The following is an 8,665-nucleotide window of genomic DNA, read 5'->3' as shown; positions in this document are numbered from 1 at the left end:
TGGGCCAAGAAGGGAAACACACCAGCCACAAAGGGGCAGGTGCGCCCCCTCATATGGGCTGGCCAAATTGAAGAAGGAAAGGGGAAGGAGGAAAGGAAAAAGGGAATATGACCCCCCCCTTCCCCCTCTTCCTCCTACTTCGAATAGGAATATGAGAGGGGGGTTGGCCGAATTGGGAGAGGACCCCAAGTAGGATTCCTCCTACTTGGGGCGCCCCTCTTGGCTGCTTCTCCTCCCCTCACTTGTAATAGAGTATCCTAACCCTCACTTGTAATATATATAGACACACACATATATATAGTAACACTATTCTGATCCTAGGATCAGAATAGTTATTCTGATCACGGCCGGCCCTATAAGGGCCCGATGACATCTTCCCGAAATCCCGAAAACGCAAAACAGAAAACCTGGCCGGTCCATCAAACACCTCCGACCGGCCCACTCCCCATGTCACGACCTTCTGGACCACCCCACCTCCCGCACCACCTCTGCCCCATCTTCCCGTCGTAGGCCCCCTGGCTCCGGTGCACCTTCTGCCGCCGGCCCCAGCGCGCCACCCGCCACCGCCCAATCCCCTCCCTGGCCCGACGCGCCCTCCCCAAACTACCCGTCGCCGCGCGCCCCTCCCCAAACCATCACCGCCGCTTGCGACCTCCCCGGAAATCTCGCCGCTGCGTGCGACTCCCCAAACCACCCGCCACCGCCCGCGCCCTCCCCGGATCCCCCTCCTGGCCGGATCCTGTGGCGGCCGCCGCAAGCCTCCATGAATCCCGCCGGCCCCCTCCCTTTGGTGTGCCCTTGATCCCGTCGTCACGCCCCAGATCCCACCGCCATGCCCTTGTCCCTCACCGCCGCCAGCCACCCCGATGTACACCAGATCCGCCCGCCGCCACCGACAGCCTCCTGCCAGGCGATTCACTGGTACCGCCGCCGCTGGACCCCCAACTTTTCCTGCCACCCAGGCCCGAACTTCTCCTTGCCTCCCAGCGGCCTCTCCGTACCTCGTCTGCCGGCCAAATTATGGATCGGAAGCCCATCCATGCTGCATCTCGCTTCCACGATCGCATGTATGCCTCTCCTCGCCTTCAAAGGCGTCGCCACCCACATGGAACCCCTGCTACCATGCATCGGCGACCATCCATCTCCAATCCTTGCACGCCGTAGCACTTGCATTTTCTATGCTCAAATGCCTACTGTCACTGCCTGCATCTTCGTCCTACAAAAAACTCTAGCAGTGTTTAATTCTTCTGATTTCTTGCAGCAGTTCAATGTATATATCACAAGAAGAAGAAACTAATAGTATGTTGCAGATGTTCTCTTTTGTGATTGTCGTAGACTTCCAACAATTTAGATGTGGGCAAGTCAAACAGAGTTCTCCTTGCTTCTGTTGATCTTCTTGGGTCATCAGGATTGTACACATTGGCAGGTCAAACAGAGTTCTTGTGGCAGGTCGAACAAAGATGCCCGTGGAGCCGTTTCGGCTAGTCGCTATTCCCATCTGCGACACATTATGTTCCTGCTATCACCACAAAAAACAAAGGGCAAACGAGACTCGGGTGCTAATCGCCATCCACCTCCTCAAGCACGTCTCTGCTTCCTGCTATGTCCATCGTGTTCGAGCAACCTCTCGCTCATATTCGTGTATGTCATTTCATAGCTTGGATTTTGTAACTTGTTAAGTTTATCGTGCAGAACATTCAGAAAAGATACGAAAAAAGTATGTTATGGACCTTGTAACTCCTTCCCCTTTTTCCATTCATGCATGTTCTTTCCCGTGATTTGATGTAAGGAAGTCTGTGTAAACCATATTGTTTACATACACCTAAAGAAGTATGTATTTTTTAAAGTAATCTGGAAGTTCAAATATTATTGTATATAGAGTTTAATCATTGTATTTTAGGAAGAATGCATCTTACTGTTAAAAATGATTAGAGAAAAAGCATTCATCAAAAAGAAGTTAGCAAGACAAATTTTGGGAGGTTCAAAATGTTAAATTCGCACAAAAAAAGAGTGCAGAAAAAGATGGGCACCGCAAAAAATGATACTAAACAAACAAATAATTTGAAGTTCAAATTTGCGGAGTTGGGTAGTTTAATAAATGAAAATTACAAAACAAAAGACTAGTCTGTAGGTTACACAGGCCCATGACAAGCTCGTAAATTTAAAATTGTCTTTTATGGTGAAAAATATCCTTTGATTTCCATTTTTACATAGAGAAACACGGAGCAAAAAAGACCACAACAAAAATTGATGCCATATTCTGTAATTTTACCCGTTTTATGTAGAGAAAGAGTTAGCAAAAAAAGACTAGTCTGCAGGTTGTTTCAACATAAGGTTATTATTCACCAATGCACCGCTTTCTCTTTGGGAGCAGAAAAAGAGAGAAGTTCATCATGGCAACCCAATGTGGTTCAATTTGTATATTAAAAGAAGATCCTAGAAGTTCAAAATTAAATAACGATGTGGTTCAATTTTTATTTAGTAAGAAATGATTTCCCTCGAGACTAAATAATCAAGCCACCAAGTTCACATTAATAATAATGAAGCATTTCAATATATTCAAAAAACTCAAGTTCTTCCCATTTTCTAGAAAAAGAAAAGTATGAAGTTCATTTGAAAAAATTGTTTGTACTTGTTTAAAAACCATATTTTTCTAAGATTGAAACTAAGAGGTGCTGTCAGATGTTGGGTTCTGGCAGACCCTTAAGGTTCGAACTCTGGGGTGCGCACGAAGATCTCCCCCCTACCGATCCACGTCTGATCTCCTCACGAGAATCTAAGCTAAACGATGAACAACACGAGGGACACAAGATTTATACTGGTTCGGGCCATCGTTGTGGTGTAATACCCTACTCCAGTGTGTGGTGTGGTGGATTGCCTCAGGGGTTGATGATGAACAATACAAAGGATGAACAGCCTCGCGAGAGGTGTTCTTGAGCTGGTGCGATGAACTACTTGGGTGAGCTCGATCGCCTATGGATCTAATGAGGACTCAATGAGATGCCCCCTACTGTGGTGGTGGCTATCCCTATTTATAGAGGCCCTGGCCCTCTTCCCAAATATTGAGCGGGAAGGGCGCTAACAACGACCATTTTGAAGGGGAACATCTAGTACAAGTTATCCTGACTAAAGTTGGTCTTCGGCTGCTAAAGGCACTGGCGATGATGCCATCTTGGGCTCCATGGTGACCTCCATCCTGCCGCTCTGCTGGTCTTGGTCTCGTTGCACTGAAATGGCAACCTTTGCCTGATGCCTTGGTACTCCACGCCTGTGCTTGCCCCCTTTGCACCAAAGAGGAAACAAGGACACTGCGTAGGCCAGCGCCCGCCTGATCTCGATCGTCATGGCTTGCGTTACGAGTACCTCACGAGGTACCCTGCCTTGATCTCTCCGCCTCCTTGCGAGTCTGCCTGGCGAGGCCGCTCTTGAGGAAGCCTCGTGTCGTCCGCCCCGCGAGGCTTGGCCCCTCGCGAGGGTCTTGAGTCTTGCGCTGACGAAGATGGGCCGTACTGGGCCACCACTTGAGCCACGCCACAGGCCGCAGGCAGACAAGTCTGGGGACCCCCGTTCCCAGAACGCCGACAGTAGCCCCCGGGCCCAAGGCGCGCTCGGACTTGGCTTAGCGGAGAAGCGAAGGGGCAAGTGCGGAGCGCCGCGGGCCCCATCAGCCTGCGGCCTTGGGCGCCGCGTGGCGGTTGATTGGACGTGGGCGCCTCCGCTTCCCCATGCTGCCTCGGCAACTGCCCAACTTGACAAGTCCCTGCATGCAGAAATGAGTCATGATTACCTGTGATCATGGAGGCCGACAGTTGGCCTCCTCCGGACTATAAGTACGGACGGGCGAGAGCCCCCGTAGTCCATCCCTTCCCGCTTTGCTCTTTCTTCCTTGCCCTTGCTCCACTTCACGCCAATGGCGCCGATCCGCCAGTTTTCAGCGGAGGAGAAAGAGAAGGCCCCCCGAGAGGGTCCTTACCTGCTTCCGCAGAAGAAGCGGCCGGTCCCCGGTTGCTGTGACGTGGTCGCATGGCAGGGAACGTCGAGGCCCTGGTACGAACGGTCGCCGCCTGGGTTTCCGCTGCCCTTGTACGCCCGGGCCGAGGGCCCTAGAGAAGAAGACGCCGAGCGGCACCGCCGGCACCGCTAGCGACACCGACGGGTCACGGAGGTGCGCGTTGTCACCCGTGGAGTCCACGCCGAGGGCTCCTCTCGCGAGCTTGTCCTCCACGCCGCTATGCCTCCACGCTCTTGGATTCGCCTTCCTCCCCCCTTCGCCTTCGAGATGTCGCCGAGTGGGTCTTTGGAGCTCTAGCTGCAGCATGCTGACTGCAGCACCCTTGCTACCGGAGTGGAGGTCGCGGTCGTCGCTTCGGGCAAGGTCTACATGACTCGGGGCTGGGGCGATACCGCCCGGGTCTGCCGGACAGGGGGTGCCCTTGTAATTCATCTTGAATACGATGGCACCTCCTTAATGTTCTTCAAGGTCTTTGACGCAGAAGGACGCCGACTGGAGTGCTGCCCCAAGGAAAGCGACCGGGGCATTGACGTGGCGAGGGACATGCCTGCCAACCGCTTCCCCAGCAGCTCCTCAGGCAGCAGCAGGAGAGCCGGAGAATCCAGCGACTCTCCCGAGCTTCACGTGACCCTGGAGACGAGCGATGACAGCTACGAGCCCCCAAGCTCGCGTCGTGCTCGGTGCAGGGCAGCTGTATCTGGCCGCTGACGCAGCTGATCTGGATGGGGTTGGCGTCGGTGCTTGGTGGCCCACTGTTGATGATGGCGTCTTCTGCGGAGGCGTGCATAGTTAGTGTTCCTTAGGATTAGCACCCTTTGTTCCCTGCGAGGAATCAAAGAAACACCCCGCGGGGGTATGTAAGGCGTCTGCCATGTCTTTTGTGGATATTATCCTTATTATGGAGCGATGCGAGATGCTTGTCATGTCTCGGCTCGGCTCCCCCTTTCTATCTTCACGAGGGCTTGGTGCTCTACGCTGACACGTCCCGGTCCCTAGGCAGGCTTCAGCCGTCGCTGGTATGCCAGGTCGCGATGCCGTGGTCAAGGCCAGGAGGTGAGCGGCCCAAGGTCCAGTAAGAGCCCCCGAGGCGCGATGCTCGGGAGGTCCCCTTTAGCGCTCAAGCAGCCTTCGCTGGGCAAGAAAGGAAGGCAACATCGCCGTGACAGAGCTGCACTAAGCGAGGGTTTGGCGTCGCGTTGATTTAGCTGTTGTTGAGGCGTGACTTATCTCATGAGCTTGGAGTAGTTCTTCGGCGAGGTGCCGGGCCGGCGCGCCGGCAGCTGGGGTGTCGCTGGGCCAGGCCCTCGTGAGCTTCTCCCCTCTTCCCCGCGATTTCCTTCATGCTCTACGTCCTCAGGTCCCGGCCCTCGAGCGAGCTCAGCCGCCGCTGGTATGACAGGTCGCGATGCCGTGGGTCAAGGCCAGGGGGTGGGGGCTGGAGAGCCAGTAAGAGCCCATGAGTCACGATGCTCAGGTGCCCCCCTTTTAACGCGCGAGCGGATCGTATGGGAGAGAGAGAGAGGGAGCTCACGATGCCTCCCATGCTATTCCTTAGGCGGATCCTGTACACCAGCACGAGGAAAACAAGGTCTGGCATTATGGTTGCCAGCCAGCCATTGGTTGCTCCGAGGGAGTTACTGAGGCACTGAGGGCCTGGTGAGGTAGCTCTATGCGGGGCTGCCACGGCCAGAGCTCGACCACTCAGATTTGTCAATATTGCAGGGACGGACCCACGCGCAAGCGTCGTGCCAGAGCGAGCGGCTCCAAAGGTACGTGTCAATCGAGCAGGCGATTATCTCAAGCAGGTTAAGCATGAAGAAGCAATCAACTTAGATAGATGCAGAGAAAGGCACACGCCACTGGGTCAGGCCCGAGCGGCTTGGGGATGATGCAGCCCGAGGGGCGCCCCCAACAAGGTAAGCTGAAGACATAAGCAAAATGGATACATGCCGCGGGGACAGACCCACACGACCTAGGAATGATGCAGCCCTGAGGGCGCTCCCAACTGAAACAAAACTTGAGAGAAGTCACCTGATACCATTGCAGACCGAGTGTTGGGGTAGCTGGCGGTGCGTGGTGAAGAAGCCAATCCTCACAGGCCCTCGGGGCTCCGAGCCTCGGGAGGCTCAGGAGGTCCGGGCGGCTCGGCGAGGTCCATCTACATTTGCTCTAGGAGCGTGCGATGCTTGGCCACCTAAGCTTCCAGAATGCTCCTCATCAGGCGCTGGTGGGCAGCAGCCGCGTTCGGCAGGCCGAGGGTCATGCGAACATAGCTGTGCGGTGGACCCGTGCAATGCCCCACGCGCGAAGGCCAGAAGCACTCCTGAGACGCGACTCGATTGAGCCCTGGGTAGTCGATGCAGACGCGCGGCCCGCCATCCTTGCCTGGATGGGGAGCTACACTATGCAGGATGTGGTTGCCGCGCATGACTCTCGAATCCTGCAAATCCTGAGCGACCTTGGTGATGAACTCCTGAGGGTTGGGCCCTCCTTGCCTTACGCCTTCCTGAGGAAAACGTGTCGCGAAGCACGTCTCCAAGTGGTGCCCGAGCGGCTCCCTCGTGATCTTGGCAAAGTTAGTGGCTCCCCAAGAGAGCGCCCCTAAGCCTTGCCCGAGGAGGGCGCCGAGCGCGCCTCCCTATGCGACGGAGGGTGGCGCCCCTTGGGTGGGCGCATGTCCGGATGTGGCGCCTCCGGAGGTACCTGCCTCCTGAGGCCTTGAGTCAGGTGATGTCTTCTTCTTCTTGGGAGCTGACTCAGGAAGGTTTCTACTCTTGCTGTCTGGGTCCTCGATTGACGCGGCTTGGAAGGCGAACTCGAGAGAGTACACCGCATCCTTCTCTTCACAGGGGACCGTGATGACTCCGCCACTTCCTGGCATCTTGAGAACGTTGTAGCCATGGTGAGTCACTGCCATGAACTTGGCCAGAGTGGGGTACCCGAGGATGGCATTGTATGGCAGGCGAATGTGGGCGACGTCAAAGTCAATAAGCTCGGTACGGTAGTTCTTGCGCTATCCAAAGGTGATAGGGAAGCAGACCTGCCCTATCGGGACAGTGGAACTATTAGTGACTCCTGAGAAGGGCTTGGTTGGTTGAAGCTGATCGTATGGCACTTGAAGATTGTTGAACGTCTCGACGGACAGGACGTTGAGCCCTGCTCCGCCATCGATGAGGGTCCTGGTAATTTGCACATTGCTGATGACTGGGGTGCAGAGCATCGGGAGGACACCGGCCGTTGCCGCGCACTTGAGCTGATCCGCTGAGCTGAACGTGATGGCGTACGCAGACCACCTGACGGGGCACGTGGCCTCAAGCTTGGGGAGGACTGCATTCACTTCGCGAGCAAACTGCTTGAAGATGCGCTGAGAGGCTGGGGCCTGAGCACCGCCCAAGATGCAAGCGATTGCACATGGCTCCTGGAAGCCCCCAGCCCCCTCGTCCTGATGATGGTCTTCATTCCTTCTTGGCGGTGGTGGCAGAGGAGGAAGTCCTGCGTTGCCTTGCGGGCGATCCTCATGAGGTTGATCCCTCCAAGCCCCCTCGCGAGGCTGTTCCTGCCAGCGGTCCTCGCGAGGCCGGTCACGCCACCCTTGGCGAGGACCACGGTCATCCCATTGTCCTCCACCTCTTCCTCCGCCTCGGCCGTAGCCCCGATCGTTGCGCTCGGGGCGTCGACCAACACGGCCTTCTCGCACGGCCCCGAGCTCTTGGCATTCGTTGGTGTTGTGGGTGTGGAGATTGTGGTACACACACAGTACCGGCTGCCCTTGGACGACTCCGGCTGGTCCCTGCCGCGCTTCATGTCTGGCTCCGCCGCTAGCACAACTGATCCCTTGCGCTTCACATCCTTGGCCTTGGCTTTCTTCTCTTCTGGGTCTGCTGCTGGGAGCTCGAGAAGGGAGAGGCGTCCCTCCTCAGCCCTGGCGCACTTGGTTGCCAGGTTGAACAACTCCAATGACGTGCACAGATCTTCGTGGATTGCCAGCTCCTCCTTCATCTTGACGTCGCGGACGCCATCAGAGAATGCTGAGATGATGGCTTCCTCGGTTACCCTGGGAACCTTGAGCCGGGCATTGTTGAAGCGCTGGATGTACTTCTGCAAGGTCTCTCCGGGCTGCTGCTTGATGTGGCGCAGGTCACCCACGGCCGGCGGACGGTCGCGAGTGCCCTGAAAGTTGGCGATGAAGCGAGTGCGCATCTCATCCCAGGAGGAGATTGTGCCAGGAGCCAGGTTCAGGAGCCAGGTGCGGTCACCGTCCTTGAGTGCCATGGGAAACCAGTTCGCCATGGCCTTTTCGTCCCCGTTGGCGGTTTTGATGCCTAGCTCGTAGAGCTGTAGGAACTCCGCGGGGTCGGCAATGCTGTCATAGCGAGGGGGCAGGTCAGGTTTGAACTTGCCCTGCCAGACGACACTCCATAGCTCGATGGTGAGGGCACAGCAGCCTGCGGTGGCCACCAGAGCTCTCTGCTGATGCGGGGCTTGCTCCTGGGGATTCCCGCGCGCCGCTGCCTGGAACAGCGCGGGGTCTTGACGTGGTGGCGCAGGGATGCGGTCATGGTGCACTGATGCCAGGAGCACACGAGCACCTTCTTGGGGACGAGGGATTCCTTGGCAGCTCCTTTCTTGTCGCGCGGGCGTCGGACGCGGTGG

This window comes from Triticum dicoccoides, chromosome 4B (genome assembly GCF_002162155.2).
Source record: "Triticum dicoccoides isolate Atlit2015 ecotype Zavitan chromosome 4B, WEW_v2.0, whole genome shotgun sequence".
NCBI classification, from domain to species: domain Eukaryota; kingdom Viridiplantae; phylum Streptophyta; class Magnoliopsida; order Poales; family Poaceae; genus Triticum; species Triticum dicoccoides.
This window is presented reverse-complemented; position numbering follows the sequence as displayed.